Source organism: Camelus dromedarius, chromosome 8 (genome assembly GCF_036321535.1).
Source record: "Camelus dromedarius isolate mCamDro1 chromosome 8, mCamDro1.pat, whole genome shotgun sequence".
Lineage (NCBI taxonomy): Eukaryota > Metazoa > Chordata > Mammalia > Artiodactyla > Camelidae > Camelus > Camelus dromedarius.
Genome location: NC_087443.1, coordinates 36,373,232 through 36,390,484, shown reverse-complemented (window position 1 = coordinate 36,390,484; position 17,253 = coordinate 36,373,232). Strand labels below are relative to the sequence as shown.

At 35.1% G+C, this 17,253-nt stretch overlaps 1 protein-coding gene and 1 non-coding gene across 9 annotated transcripts in view; one reads left to right on the top strand and one right to left on the bottom strand.

Annotated features, from left to right (window-relative positions):
- CTNNA3 (catenin alpha 3) overlaps positions 1-17,253 on the bottom strand; it is a 1,350,697-nt gene that overhangs the window by 299,241 nt on the left and 1,034,203 nt on the right. The window lies entirely within an intron of this gene.
- Positions 10,889-10,995, top strand: LOC116156182 (U6 spliceosomal RNA). Its single transcript, XR_004140024.1, has one exon. It is a non-coding gene; the product is annotated as a U6 spliceosomal RNA (small nuclear RNA).

The following is a 17,253-nucleotide window of genomic DNA, read 5'->3' as shown; positions in this document are numbered from 1 at the left end:
CTTGCTCTCTTGCAATCTTTCACCATTTCCTGCTGATACATTTTGGGAAAAGGTGAAATCAAAGATGTTTAAAAACAACCACTTGGCACAAGAAAAGTCACAAGCTTATGTGGTACAAACACTGTGGTTCTCATCCAATTTCCTGCCATGTTTACTAAGAGGCCCAGAGTAATTTCCACTCAAGAATGCTGAACAATTAAAAACAAGAAAATAAAAATAATATATATCCAGAAATAATATAATAAAATGAGGAATGAGGAAAATACAAATATCATAATCAGAATATAATAATAATTGCTACAGATGAATGCTAAAGTTAGAGGGCAAACATTACGAGAAAACAGGATAAGTGCATGGCCTCAAAATACACCTCACCAAATATTTATTAAATAGCCTGATGCAAATCAGGCTTCAGCCTCCAAGAGGTATACTTTTACTCCCATTCCCTTGAGTGTGTGCGCTGGATTTGGTAACTCCTAATGAATAGAGCATGGAGAGGGAAAAGTAGTAAGTTTATTGTGGAAAAACATGATGGAAAACTATCCAAGTGACTGAGGTTAACATCACCAGTTATAAGTCATGTTGATAACAAAGACCTCCTAAATTAGGTGGTAATAAGCATACTTCATCTATATGGTATTCTTCCCCAGAATCCATAGCGCCAATCTAATCATAAGTAATTTATACAAACCCAAATTGAGGATCATTTTACAAAATACCTGACCAGTGCTTTTTGAAACTAATAAAGTAAGGTGTATATTTTAAAAGAAGATAGAAGCAGAAGGAACACTTTGTAGCTCATTCTATGAGGTCAGCATTACCCCATTGCCAAAATCAAGCAAAGCCTTTGCAAGAACCACAAATCAGTATCTCCCGTGAACATATATACAAATATTCTCAACAGAATATCAGCAAATCAAATCCAACAATGTGTAAAAATAATTACACACTGCAACCAGTTGAGATTTATTCCTGGTGTACAAGACTGTTTCAACATTCAAAAATCAACTAATGTAATCCATCATGTCAATAGACTGAAAGAAAAGAATCATGTGACCATATTAATAGATGCAGAAAAAACATTGGACAAAATCCTATACCCATTCATTATAAAAACTCTCAGCCAACTAAGAATAGGAGGGCTTCCTCAAATTGATAAAGAACATCTAAAAAACCTATAGCTGATATCAAACTTAATGGTGAGAAACTAGATGCTTTCTCATTAAGATAAGGAACACATCAAGGATGCCTGCTCTCACTAGTCTTATTCAACATCATACTGGAAGTCCTGGGTTACAAATAAGACAAGAGAAGGAGATTAAAAAGCATATGGACTGCAAAGGAAAAAACAAAACTATTTTTGTTTACAGATGACATGTATATTATTGTAGAAAATAACAAAGAATCAAAAAACTCCTGAAAATAAAAAGTGATCACAGCAAAGTTTAGTATAAAAGTCAATTGGTTTCTTCTATACTAGCAATGAACAGTCAGAATTTAAAGTTAAAAACAGAATACCATTTACATTAACATCCCTGAAAAGAAATACTTAAGTATAAATCTACCAATTATGTGCAAGTTCTATATGAGGGAAACTGCTAAACTCTTGATGAAAGAAATGAAAGAATATCCAAATGAGTGGAAAGATAATCTATGTATGAGGATAAGAAGACTCCATATGGGCAAAATGTCAAGTTCTTATCAACTTGATCTACAGATATAACACAACCCCTATCCAAATCCTAGCACATTATTTTGGATAGGGGGCAACTGATTCTACTTAACATGGAAAGGCAAAGGACCCAGAAGATTCAAGACCATACTGAAGGAGAATAAAGTCAGAGGTTGACATCACCTGACTTCAAGACTTACTATCAAGCTATAGTAGCAGCTTTTTGAAATAAAAAGGTTTTTAAAAATTCTAGGCCAGCTGTCACTCATGTACATACATACTAAAATCCTAATAAAATATTAGCAAATGAAAATCCATCATTACATAGGAATGATATATACCATGCCCAAGTTAGAACCATTTCAAGAAGATTGTTACAAGACTATTTTAACATTAGAACATTCATTAATTTTCTAATTTACCACATTAATAGATGAAAAGAGAAATGATATATAACCTTCTCAGCAGATACAGAGCTCAATAGTAATTCATGACACAATCTCTTACCAAACTAAGTGCAAAATGAAATATCTTTAGTTTCATATAGCACATCCACAGAGATCTACAGCACATATCATATTCAAATGTGAAATGTTACAAGCATAATTCTGAAATAAGATAAAAACAGTAAGACTATGTACTGACACTACTTCTCTTTATCATTGCCTGTACATTACTATGAAGAAAAATAAAAGCATAAAAATTAGAAAAGAAATAAACCAACTATAATAAAGTGGAATACCAAAGGTGAAAATAAACAATGCTTTGGAAAAACAAAAAGCATAGGTGTGGAAATTTTACCTGCCAGTTAACAAGGTATTTTAAATTTAGAATAATTAAGATGCAAAGTAAAATAATAGAAATGGGTATGTAGACTACTAGTACAAAACAAAGATCCACGCACAGACTGCACATTTAGGCAAACTTAATATATGGCAGATGTGGCTCTGTACACTGATAAGGCAGGAAAAGCATTTTAATAAAAAGTTCTTGTGCAACTGATTATGGAGTAAACAAACATAAAAATCCTTCTCTCACGATATACAAAAAATTCAAATTTAGTAAAATCTTAAATGAGAAAGGCAAAGCTTGAAATTTTTGAAGGCAAATATAAAAGGGTATTTTTAAGCTCACAGTTAAGAAGATATAAAATGGCAAACCTTAAACTAATCTTCATCAATAACATCATAAAGATAATGAAAAGGCAAATCCAAACTGGGAAAAGATAAAACACATAAAACCAATAAAACAATCCAGCAGGAAAATGGTTCCATGTCAAACAGGTTATTTCATTGAAGAAAAAGGACTTACCGACAAGCATGTTTTAAAAATTGCTTAATTGCATAGGAAACCAGGGAATGCAAATTGGAAGCATATTATCAGACAGTTCACTTTTATAGACAGGCAAAAATTCAAAATCTGAATTTACAGAGAATTGTCAAATACCTGAATTCTGCCTTCACTGCTCATTGGAGCCTAAAACGAAAAAATCTTTTGGAAAACAATTTGATATTTCCTCTTAAATCTGAACAATCATACAACCTATGCCCTAGTCAGTTCTTAAATATGACCCCTAGGAGACTTCTGCACTAGACACACCAGAATTAAAATGTTCATAATAGCTTTACACATAAGAGAAAAAGAGAGCGACAAAGAAATAAAAAAAAGTCCTAATAGTCCATATGCTCCTTTCAGTAGAATAAATACATTCTGACATATTTACATAATGGATTAATGAATACATTAGTGTTTTGAAAAAAAAAAGTGAAAAAAAGTAAGTTGCAAAAAAGTAAATAATACTGGTATATCCTCACATATTCCCATATCTAAGTATTATATTTTATGTTACTTTAAGTGTGTACAATAAATACTGGTATATCCTCACATACTCCCATATCTAAGTATTATATTATTATGTTACTTTAAGTGTGTACAATTATAAAAACAGGTAAGAAAATGATCAATATAAAATTTAGGATGGTAGTTAATGCTAAAGAGAGGGAAAAGGTCTTACCATATGGGTTAAGTACATAGGTATTTACTTGAATTACTATTAGTATTATTTAAGTACTACATATGTTATATTTACTCTAGTATGTGAGATACGTTACATACTTTTCAATAGAAAAAACAAGAAAAAATTAAGTTGTTTAAATTTTGTGTGGTTCTCACTTCTCCTCCTTCTGCCTTCCTTGGTCCCTGCCTGTTCTGGCAGCCTGACCCTCACTTCCCACCTGGTATCTAAGCCCTGGTTTAAGATAACTAAAATAGTTTCCTGCTTGTATCCAAGCATCCTGACTGAAACACAACATGGAAATAACATTTCCAATTTAGAATGGCAAATATTATGCTCTTAGGTATTTAAGTTTCATTGGTCTTATCTATTTTATTGCATACACTATCAATTTCCAAATACTTTTGCAGATTTCTATAAAAGAATTTGTACACAACAGTGCTGATAATGGATTCAACATAAGACAGGAAAAAAAGAAAAGCAAGAGGAAGCAAATAGAATCAACCTTGTTTTCCTGAGTATACTACACATCTGGCTAATTATCCTTAATAAACCTTTAATCCTATGATGTGTTCCTCCCACCATCCTACATGGAATCGATGAACGTTAAGTTAAAAATTCCCTTAAGCAAAATATAACTCTCACAAAGCATCAATTGAAAGAAAATAAATCTTACATGACTTTAAATTCTGATGGTGCCTTATATTTTTCTACAGCTCTCATAGCTGAAGTCTTTCAGTTCATGAAATAGTCGGTTTAGGTACAGCCTGTTTTACAAATAAGGAACCCAAGGTCCAGGTAGGTTAAAAGATTCTTGTGAGGTTATAGAACAGTCAGTGACGACTCTGACACTGATACCACAGATTCAGACAGACTTGTCTACCGCTTTAAAAGGGACAGTTCATATAAACCACTTGCTACAGTGAGGAACATAATAAATTTTCAATAATAAAGGTGAATTCTCTCTCCTATACCCTCCATTCTGCCTTATTTATCAGTCTCTTGCAGCTGAGTCTTCTGAGCTATAGATCCCAAGTTTCAGTGAAAATGCTGAGTTGATAGTATTCAAAGTCACACGGTGATTCTTCCTATTCTGACCCACCTAAATGTATTTTTGCCAATTTGTCACTTGGCAAACATTACAGTGCTCAGATTATCACACGATCCCAAATTCCAAATAAAAATATCTAGAGGGTTAGAAAAACTCCAGATTTTAAGCAATCCATTTATACAGTGTCCAGATACTTAACTGATTTTTTTTTTTTTTAACCAGCTTCCACCTACTATCACATATAGTGGACAGACCACAACATTGGCTATCAGCCACTCGGATTTTGTTTTGTGTGTGGTTTGACCTTCAGCAAATGATGTAACCTCCCTGAATTTCAGCCTCCTCACCTCCTTATCAAAAACAGAGGTAGTTTAACTAGATATTTAATAAGGTCCCTCCCTATTCTTTTTTTTTTTTTTTTTAACTCCTACAACTTTATAGTATCTTCTGATTGCTGCCAACATAGAAAGGCAAATACCAACTTAAGTTACGCCTTGGTGTTTCTCAGTAATGTACCTCAGACTATAGCACAGAAACGCTTAGTGAATCAGAGGTGGTGCCAGAATTAGAATTTATAGTTGCACCTCATCTATTGTTTTTCTACTGAGCCATACTGCCTCATACAGATGCCATTTAATAATAAAACAAGATTTAAAGGGCAAAATGTCATGATTTCATACCAGCATATACAAGGACAAAATTGAAAGATGCTGCTGTAAAATCATCTCACCTGAAAGACTGTCAAGTATTTACACTGCAAAAAAAAAAAAAAATGTATACTCATCTACTCTTGCTTCACAGTAATATTTGGTTCAAAGATTATAGTGGAGTTTGAAGAGACTGGTCACCCATATGTCTGAAAACTCTATATACAAAAGTACATTTGATAAGCCCTTATTAATAAAAAGGACAATTGGACTTCTTGAAACTGTACTCAAGGGACTTTGCACTGAAGGGATATAAGCATTGAGCTTAAAATCCAGGGCTGAAACAAACCGCTAATTAAAGTAAATCTTATCTATTTCAAGACCCCAAATTATAAAATAGTATTTCTAGGAACACTTAACTGAGCATGTAAGTGCTGTTTAAGTAAATACTACTACGATTCCCAGTTTATGCATGAAGAAACAGAGATCTGAGGTTATATAACCAGTATAGGGAATAACAGAAAGCAAGAATAGTTTCTGTTAAACATGATACCTTCTTTGTGCACGTAAAATACCCAATTAGTATTTCACATGTGACTTTTACATGCTTATAAAGGAGCACACATTGAAGTGCTCACTCTTTTATGATGTAAAATTAAAGTATAACCAAGCAGGACCCAGTGAGGCCTTCCAGGGTCAGACCCCTATCCCACGCCCTCTGCTGTAGCTCCTCTCTGAAATACCCAGATAATAGTATCTCATGTATATTTCCTGAGTTTTTCAGATGCTAAAAAACCACCACCAAATGGAAGAAATTAACTACTTGATGATAGATAGCACCTGGCCCCTAGACCTTCTGGCACCTAGGGTCTGATAATGTTGACCAGCCTGTTATTTCAACATCAACCAGTGAGAGAATTGTGCATGAGCTGATCACGTACCCTGAGACCCCCGTCCCTTACCTGGCCTTTAAGTATGCTTTTGGGGAGTTTGGAGTTTTCTTGGGCATGAGCCACCCCGTCCTCCTTGCTCGGCCCTGCAACACACCTTTCTCTGCTCCAAACTTCGATGTTTCAGTTTGTTTGGCCTTATGGTGCCGCAGGCAGACAAACTTGCCTTTGGTAATGAAAGGAAACAAAAAATAACAAACAAAAAACAAAAAAACTTTTAAAGCTAAAACTGAGACTGACTGGGACCTGGGCCCCGAGCCCCCAGGGCCGAGCCCCGGGCCCCTGGGCTGCAATGCTTGCACCGGACCTGAACAACAGGATTCAAAAAAACTATAAACGACAAAAAATAACTGTGCATGCCCAATTGGGGCGAGTTATGAGCAATAAAATACAAAAAGACCAAAAGCCAAACTGCCGCTTCCGAGGTCTTGGCGCAAAAGCAGGGTACTGCGCATGACCCCTGGGCACAGCACCACCAATGGGGTGGGCTGACCGCCTAAGCCACCCCTGGCCCCGCCCTTGGACCCACCCCTACCCTCACTCCAATTAAGGAACTAACTCACTGGCATCAGGGAGTAAGCAAGGGAACCTGTTGCTTGTTTTCACTCCCTCATGCTGCAGCCCGAGTCCCAATAAAACCTTGCCTGAATTTCTCGTCTATTGATTAAGGAGGCCAAGAACCTGGGTCGGTAACAAAATTAGTTTTCTTTATCAGTACACTGTCTCAAAAATCTCACATATTACTTGTTTAAGAGAAGTTAAACTTTTAAATGGAGGCATACTGGAGCTTAAAAAGTCAGGTTTATTTCACAAATAAACACAAGTAAATTTTTAGTCATGGTTTTACAAATGCTTTTATAGTATACTGTAACTTTGTAATAGGGAAGAACAAATCTGATCTGTTCCTTTCCTCTAACCCTGTGCTCTGTTTCCTGCCCTTAGTCATACTAGTTCTGCATCTTTCCTAAAAGAATATTGCCCATAGCCTGACATATACAGGACAGCACATTCTTAAGGCTCTGACCTTTTAAGGGGCTTACTTTTCCATTCATATAGACATAAAAAGTTGCATAACAGAGAATAACATTTGCCTTGTTGGAGGTTTAGAGGGACACCATGACCTGACCTACCTCGACAGCTGCAAGAACAAAGGATTCTGACACCAAGAAATTTGCAACAACCAACCACACCCCCTCTCCTTTTTAGTATAAAATTAGCCTGAATTCTGACTTGGATAAGACAGTTTTCTAGGATCCTAGTCACCCCATGTTCTCAGTCTGTTGGCTTTCTGAATAAAGTCATTATTCCTTGCTCCAATACCTCGTCTCCCAACATACTGGCCTGTTGTGTGATGAGCAGAATGAGTTTGGACTCAGTAACAACTTTATCTTAAAACATATATGCAGTACCAATCATCTCCAGACTTCCTTTTATTCAGAGAGATAATATTTGGTATCTTAAATCTTGATTTTTTATTTTACCATTAGCTATTTTTTTCTTAAACTGACAAAACCATATTTTAATTTGATTTAGAATGAAAGTAAGTGAAGTCTACTGTTGGTTCCCGTTTGCAAACAGTGACACATTATGCAGTTCATAAAAATTACAGGCACTATAATTTATTGGTTTGGAACCCTGAGTTTCATTTTTAGTTTATTTCCTGAGAATCCATTCTGTGATACTGCCTGAAGCATATCCTTTGCAAATACATAAACGGATAATGTTAGTTTCCTAAATAAGGTTTACTAGCTGAGACTGAACTTCCCTGTCAAATGCAGCAATAAATTCAGGCTGCTTCTCAACTCCATTAAGCAGTTACTGTCAGCTGGGTTAAATGTTCTCAGTGGCGGACATCAGTACCAGAGAAACACCTGGGACAGAGGATGGTTGCTTCACCGAGCAACTTCCTTAACTTGCAGGACTGAGGTTCCATCTGAGCAGGGCTTTCACTGAAGCACATGTCTAAATCATACCTTTGTTTTTACTGTAGGTGGCAGGATTTTTATGTTTTATATCTTGTTGGAACCCCGTATTTTCTTGCAAATGAAAACTTAAGGTACTTTATCCAACAGATTATGTTTTATGAAAATATTCACATGGTTCCAGAGAGAATGGCCAGGCCTTTGATGGTGGTTTGTTATTGTTTATAAACAAATACATGTTATTTGATCTGATCTTACTTCACATGTTTTATTTTTCTTTTTATCCTGCAATTTCAGTCTTTACCTAAATTTTGAAAATTATTCAGTATATTAAGGACAATGATATTGAAACTTTTAAAAAGAGAATTCACTCCTGTTAAAGGTTTGAAAATGGTTATATCTGCATTGACTCAATTATTCCAAATGAGTACTACAAAGACTATTGATCGAGATATAGTTATTTCTCAAATAGAGTATAATTTAGCCATTAATAGTTTAAAAAACAGCAATTTAAAAACACAAAACAAAAATCTACTAAAATGTTTAAGCTTATGAAACTGTGACTCTTAAAATCTTTATTTAGACCTCCAATAGCATAAAATACTACCACTCACATTTTTGTGATAATTACATAGATCTGTGTACAGTTAAAATCATCACTATTTTTTTATTCTGTATTAAACCATTTTCATCATGTCTTTTTAAAAGCAAATTATGTTAGTGAAGATAATTTCTTGGCCAGCCCACGTAAGGCTAATGTATTTATATTTTAACTCCCATAAAAATTTGTGCTTTATTATTTATTTCAAACCTCTAAAACAAAATAATTAGGGTGGGTTGAAATTCATCAAAAAGCTTTTGGCTTCTCCTTAATCTGAAGTCAACATATGCTCTTCCTTAATAACTGTTACTTATTCTACTCATGGGAAATAGCAAATTATCTAAAAGTTAACCCCAAATTGCTTAATTTTCTATTTCAGCCCCTTCACATTTCTTCTACTTGGTCCATACTCTCAATTAACCTAAGGAAAAATCTGTCTCTGTACAAATCACTACACTTGCCAATAGTAAAATAACTCTCATTCACGTCTGCTTAAGCAGAACCACAAAAGACCTACTTTGTACAAATATGCTCATGTAGGCATTTTAAAGAGAATTTTAGCATTTTTTAGGACTAACTTTATGAATATTTCTGGGTAAAAAAAAAATGAGGCCTAGAACTATTCTCTGTTCTCATGTGAAAATCTTCATGACTTCTCCCCAAAAGTTTGCCACACTGTTTGAAATACTTAAGTGCGTCAGCATGACAATAACACACACACATAAATAACGTGTATTAATAATAATAATAACGTGTACCTTTTTGTTTCTGGAGCTCAAGATTCTGTCATCAGGGCTAGATAACAACCTTATATAGACCGGAAAATTAGAGATCAAAAAAAAAAAATCTAACATACTCTCAATAGACTATATAGACTTTCTTACAAAGAATAACATTTTCATTTTTTTTCTCTTGCTGACATCAGATTTTAAAGCTTTGATAGTATCTTTCATGAGTTTACCACGTTCTTGTCCAGAAAATATTTACATAGTCAGGGTATCATGTGACCTTCATGATAATTTTGTGATTTAGGTGAAGAAGTATCATAACCACTTAACAGAACAGAAAAAATCTGAGGACTACAGAGGTTGGTTTGCTCAATATCATACACATTGAACCCAGGTCTTCCAATTCTAAATTTAGTTCAGAATCTTACCACCACCCCTCTTTGTATGCTAAAGTATTTTTCTAAATTGCTTTCCTTAGGGCAATAATACATAATAATTTTTCCAGAAAACTGGGTACGTGTGATAGAATGTAAAATTTGGCATGATTTCCTTGGAAATCTGTGCTATAGTAGTCAGTTTCTCAATTGTTCTATTATGTGTTCATCATGGCCTCTCCCACCATGGCCTGATGAAGGCAACACACAAAGTAAACATTTATGCCTGATTATTCCAGCCCATATTCCAGTTGGGCAGTCATATTGGTTTATGTTTAATTTAACTTTTTCTATGGAAATAGCATTGTTCACTTTTACTTAGATCATTGTTCCAAATGCAATGACGTCCCACTTCCTGCCATAATACAGGCAGTGTACCCCAGAATCACTAGCATCAAGTAATTGCATGTCCACCTTATGCAGATCTGTGCACTCTATGCACAGATACACAGAGAAGGATAATGCTCTACAGAACTTACAGAGCGGATGACTAAGTAGGAACTGAAAATCCAAATGCATAAATAGCTACATTAAAATTCTTCCTGGTTAAAAGGATGGCAAACATCAGAGTCTGTTGCTCTTACTGTCATTTTAGGTTTTAAGTGGTTTCCCTTTGTGGTAACTCACACTACCTAAAAGTGGCATGAGTTGAATCATGCCCAGGTGTAAGGCAAAGCTGAACAGCTGAGCTTCTAAAGCCTTTGTGGGTCTCGTTATCTCTGAAGCTCAGAGAAGATAAAAACCAGGCTCAAAATTGGACAGCTAGTAAGGGACAGGTCTGCCTGACTTTTATGTCTAAGATTTGCTCCTGTTTCACAGGGCTTTCGGGAGGGTTAAATGAGAGTTCCCAGCGAACTTAGAATAAACTCATGCTCGTTTCGGCAGCAGCACATATACTAAACTTAGAATGATATGGAGATTAGTATGGCCCCTGCGCAAGGATGACAAGCAAATCCGTGAAGTGTTCTGTATTTTTGAAAATGACACATATGAACTTATTTACAAAACAGAAACAGACTCACAGACATAGAGAACAAACTTTTGGTTGCCAAAGGGGAAAGCAGCGGCGGGAGGAGCAAGGGAGAAATAAACTGGGAGTTCAGGATTTACAGATACTACCTACCATGTAAAATAGATAGACAACAAGGTCCTACTATATAGCACAGGGAACTATATTCAATACCTTGCAATAGCTTATCATGAAAAAGAATATGGAAAGGAATATATATGTGTATGTATAAATGGATCACTATGCTGTACACCAGAAACAAACACAACATTGTAAACTGACTATACTTCAATAACAAAACAAAACAAGAAACTCCACAACTTTGGGATGTAGCAGTCAGTGTAGGAATTGGAGGATGAAACCATCTGCAGCTCTCAGGTGTTTTGGCTAAAACCAGTCACATGCAGAGCACATAGCAGTGGTCCCAAAAGCCACAAGAATAAGAATACCCGATAGCACAGTGCTTTGTCTCACTTCATACAGTGACAGAGCCTTGGCCTGAAAGCTCTAGCAGCATCGCACTATACATCTGACAGTTTTCAACCTGCAATAGTGACACAGAGCTGTGGATTATGCACACAGTAATGCCAGGAGGTGCAGTATTAGGCTCAAGAAGACTGTAATAAACAGAAGTTTCTATGTGGCCCCTACATGCGTGGAAATCTTGGAATTGGAGAAGTAACAAGGAAAAATCATTCTTTCTCTTTGTTCCCCAATAGTTAGCCTCATGAGGAATTTTGGGATCCTGACTTTTAACCTCTTCTAATCTCTAGACCTTATTTACATGCATAAGAAGAGTTTAAAAAGCCATGTTCTATCTACATTTCAATTTTTGGTAGATGACTTGCTACTTGAGCAAGAGAAACTGAAGCATAGCTGAATGTAGTTTAATGTTGTAATTATGTAAAACTTACAACTAAACAAAGCTGCTACATATCACTATTAAAGGCATGGCTAAGAGCTTTTGTGTATATGATAATTAGCCATAGATAGGCCATTTTAATAATGGTTGTAATTATAATTTTTTCATCTAATTAATTCAAATGGATTTTTCTCTTTCCTTAATTCTCTTGTATGTCTGCTTAACATCCATGATATACTCTCCTGATTCACTCGCTTGCATGATTAGTCTCCTTTTGCTCCCTCCAGCCCCATTCAGTAAAAGGCAAAGGTTCTGAATCCTAAAATTTTTCTACATCTTGCTATGTAGTTAGGCCTGGAGTAACACATGCCTACCTTGCCTGTACCAACTTTTCTCAGACATTTTTGAGCAGCATTTTTAGATGCTTCATGATTCCCATCCCAGTTGAGAAATACGGGTGTGTGTGTCTGTGTGCCTAAGTACGTCAGTGGTGGTGAATATGAAGGCTGTTGCAAGAACTGAAGGGCTAAAACCTCACAGACTCTGAGCCTGTGGACAGCAGATCCTTTCAAAGTTCAACAATTGCTTGGCATGTGCGATAAAAATGATGTTACAGGTGGGAAGAAGTGAGGAAGGAGCTCAGACACGTTACTTCCTGGAAGTCCCAGAGACAGGCCTTTCCCATGATGGATTTTAAAATGAAATCACACAAACGAATATAAGTTTATCATTACCAGATGAAGGAAGTGAAAGAGAGAGTTGGTTGAGGAAAGAGGGAATGTACCTTCCGCCTGTCCGATTTGAAATAACAGAATCTGTCTGTCGGCTGGGCACTGTTATAAAGCACTGCACAGCGTATTCCATTTAATTCTGATGAAGTCTCTGCTGTGGGTCTCATTATCTCCGAAGCACAGAGAAGATAAAAACCAGGCTCAAGGTTGAAAAGCTAGTAAGTGACAGGTCTGTCTGATTTTTAAGTCTTAAGATTTGCTCTTGTTTCATAGGGCTTTGGGAAGGGTTAAATGACAGTTCTCAATTAACTTAGAATAAGCCCCCAACTCTACACCATGGCCTGCCCATCCCACCAAAATCATTTTCTTTTTCCTCAAGTATGCTACAATCACATTGATGTTACTTTCTAAAATTGGAAGATAAAATTCTTTAGCCTCAAGGCCTTGACATGTGTTAGTCTCTGCCTGGAGTGCTCTCGTCTCAGCTAGTCCAATGTCTGGCTCTTTCTTAAGCCTCAGCTCACATGTCATCAATTCTGAGAGGCCTTCTCTGACCAACCTATCTAAAGCCTCTATAACACTTGCTATGAGTAATGATTTATTCAATTGATTACTTATTTATTGTCTCTTTTTAAAGCCTTGGTCCATGAGGGTAGGTACATCTATTATCTCCAGAATCTGCCGTAATATTGATAAAGGCATTAGATCTATATGTGAATGAATAAAAAAAACAAAAAAGCCCCATCAGAGTCTGGCATATATCTGTCATACATATTAATCTCCTTCATCCTCTAAACACTACAAGAAAGCAAAGGTAGTCAGCAAAATAATAAATCATTGAATATTCCTTTGTCTATGATGTGTGATTTTTAGAATTGAGAGGCCCTTGGATTCTTGTCCTTACTTTGGTTCTTGAGTGTGAGACTCATGCAAACACTCTCATCCTCCCTGCCCCAACTTCAGATTTAAAGAGGAACTGAAGCAAAAATAAATACACACATACATACATACACACACAGGGTTGCCAGTCTCTGCAGGGTACTCAGGCACCACCAGGGACCGGAAACATTGCTTGGGGACTTCTGTTTAATCATAGCTGACACGTAATTTCTCCTAGGGGCGTACAGACAACATGAGCAAGTGAAGCTGGCCCAGGGAGGGCACCGAGCACAGGAGTATGTGTGTTTCACATCAAGGGGACACTCCACCCAGCTCCAGCTACTGCTGGGTGATGATGCTGTGGTCGAATAGGGCTCAATGTAGCCGAGTATTCTGTTCTGTTCTTTTTCTTTCTTTTTTTTTTTAAAAGACAGACCAGAAGTTAGATTTTTATGCAGAAATCTTTCTAATTCTAGGTAATAAAAATTAACTTTAAAAATTAAAACTTTTCCAATTTTCAATAACATGTATGGACCTGGAGTGTATTATGCTTAGTTAAATAAGTCAGAAAGAGAAAGCCAAATACTGTATGTTTTCACTTATATGTGGAATCTAAAAAATAAAACTAGTGAATATAACAAAAAAGAAGCAGACTCACAGATAGAGAGAACAAAGCCATGGTTACCAGTGGGAAGAGGGAACAGGAGAGGTACGAGATAGGGGTAGAGGATTAAGAGGTACAAACAATTATATATAAAGTAAAAAAGCTACAAGATACATTATATAACATAGAGAAATAGCCAATATTTTATAATAACTATAAATGGAGTATAACCTATAAAAATTTGAATCATTATGTTGTACACTTGAAATTAACATAATACTGTAAATTAATTGTACCTCAATAAAAAAAATTAAAATGTCATATGTGGGATAGGGAACTCTATTCAATATTTTATAATAACATCATGGAAAAGAATCTAAAAAAGAATATATGTATACACATATATGTATAACAGAATCACTTTGTTGTACAACTGAAACTAATACAACATTGTAAATCAAATATGCTTCAATAAAAATAAACAAATACCATGTGTGGGAAAAGATCTCTAGAGCGATGCTTTCACTAATCCCCAGTTGTCCTAATCATAATCTGATACCATTTTCTCTTCCCTTTCTATCCTCAAGGAGAAGTTCCTGAACTACAGAGGAGAAAACTAAATTGAAATGCACTTTAGACAGTATCTCCATTCCTTGCAGTTAGAATACAACTTCTCTGAATTGCAATGTTTTTTATAAAACTTGAGATATTATTGATTAAAAATAGAAAAATTAAGGTCAAACTTCTTCACTGGAAATAAAATCTCCATAATATATTGTATAGAGAAAAAGCAGTTAGTGTTCAAACTGCCTTTTTCAGGATTGAAAACAATATTTATACATAAATCCCAAACCAATTTTGGCCGTTCTGAATAAAAATAAGAATAAAAACAGTAAAATCAATTTTTAAAAAATCGTATCATAATCAAGCATCTGCTCTTGCTATCGATGCATGTTGTCCATGCCGAAATGAGGCCCCACTAAAAAGAGGAAGAAAGCACCATTCCTAGGAAGAAACTAACAGTGAGCAGTGTGTTGCTTTTTCACTATTTTCATGGGCTATCCTTTCATCTCAAGAAGATTTGGAAAAAACTGAAGAAGGGAAAGGTCAAAATTTTCAAAGGTAATTAACAGTACACTATAGTGATTCATTGACCAATTGTGCTGAAAATAGTATATTGTTCTATTTTTCATCATAAAGAAGTAATGTTCAAATATTTTGTAAGTAAATATTGGACTTATAAAAATTTCAGGAACCCCCAAGTCTAACATCACAACTTCTGAAGACTATTTAAACAACATATCCTCTATCCTGTTCCCATTTCATTATTAATAACAACAGCCACCTGAATGAAGAACAAACTATGGGTCCAATTTGTACAAGGGATTTTGTACCTTCTACCTCTAGATTATACCACAATCATGCAAGGCAGGGCTTATTCTCTTTTTATGGACAAAGACAGTTGCAAAGGAGCTGAATGACAAATTTTAAAGACATCTGTATTTGAACCAACTCAGAGCCAAGTGGCTCCAAGTGTCTTACTTCCCACAAATATGTGTGTGTGTGTGTGTGTGTGTGTGTGTTTTACATGTTGTTATTTGAAAATAGATAATAATTAGGTATGTGTTATATACACATGCTAATTATTTCCGGTATTTCAGATATATACCACAAAGCTTATCACTAACCTGCTTAATTCTCTTAATTTATAGAAAAGGGTAAGGTTGATAAAAACCAACTGTTTAAGAATTTCTTGTTAACTCACATTCTGATCCACAGAGAAAATTACTCTTGTAATGTTTTGCTCTCAAAACAAATGTTAAAAGTTTATTCTTCTAAGTACTGGAAAAGCTAAAACCTGTATTCCCAACATTATAAATATCTAAAACACAAAAGCAAATAAATGATATCCTTAAGCCAGTCTTTGAAAAGACTTTAGTCAGTCACCCTTTTGTTCCCCTCACCTAACATCACAACCTATTTAAGTTCAAATACTCAATTCAGGTTTCAATTATTCAGTCAACAGATAAGTATTTTTTAAATGATTGCATATAAATTTACCTTGTTGTCTGGATTGCCAAAATCTGTGAAGTTTTCTCATGAACTGGTGACTATAGAATACACCTAATTACATATAAACTTTACTTAAACAGAATTAAATAGAAGAATGATTAGTGATCTCTAAAGTAGCTAAAAGCTTACAAAAGCGTAACAGTTCACTTTTGCATTACTCTCAAAATAGAATATTCTTTCTTTTGGAAATTCATACTTAAGTAACAGTACAATTTTATCAATATAGCCTAACAATAAGCTTGACAATGAAATAAAATTCACACACCAAATTTCAGATAAGGAAAGACTGTTAAATACATTAAAATAAAAAGAAAATGATGGTGCTTTGAAGTTGTCAGTAGTTTAGTATCTGATTGTCCAATGCATGCCTTTGAATAACTTAATTTTTTTTCTCAAAATAAATCTATGGTTAGTCAAGTTTTGCCATTTCTACCTAATCCTCAGTTCATTTGGGTTTATTCATCATATAATTTTATAGAAATACTTCTGAGCATTGTTAAATTCCTTTTTAACTTATCAGATTACTTTGGTTTAATGTCAATGACACGGACAGTCCAGGAATGTATAAGTGATTCATTTCTAAGGTGTTTGGTAGGAAAAGTACATTTGAATTTTCCATTTGCCAAGGTTATGAAAATGATCTCCAATATCCCAATAATTTTCATCAAATAACACGACAGAGAGTGATATTTAATCACATTCACTAATAGATGATTTATTTCCTAAAGTTTGATGTTGATTAAATATGTAAATTTTAGGAACTACATGGACTATATATTAAGAGCAGTGTAAAAGAGTAGAAAGCTTTGTGAAGTATACTTCGAAAGTGTTCAGCTCACCTACAGACCCTTCTCTGCATGGAGGCCCTTATTCCTTTTGCCCATTAAGCTTCTTTTGCAGCTGACTCATGGGAAATCAGGGCTTTACTTCACCCTTTGTCCCTGGAACCAAGTCACTCATGAATAGTTGGTGGAATCTACTGAGTAAGGTCATTTGCAGATGTAGCTGCTGGGTTAAAAAATAATAATATAAATTTATAAATACAAACATATACATGCTAATTTAGATAAGTGATA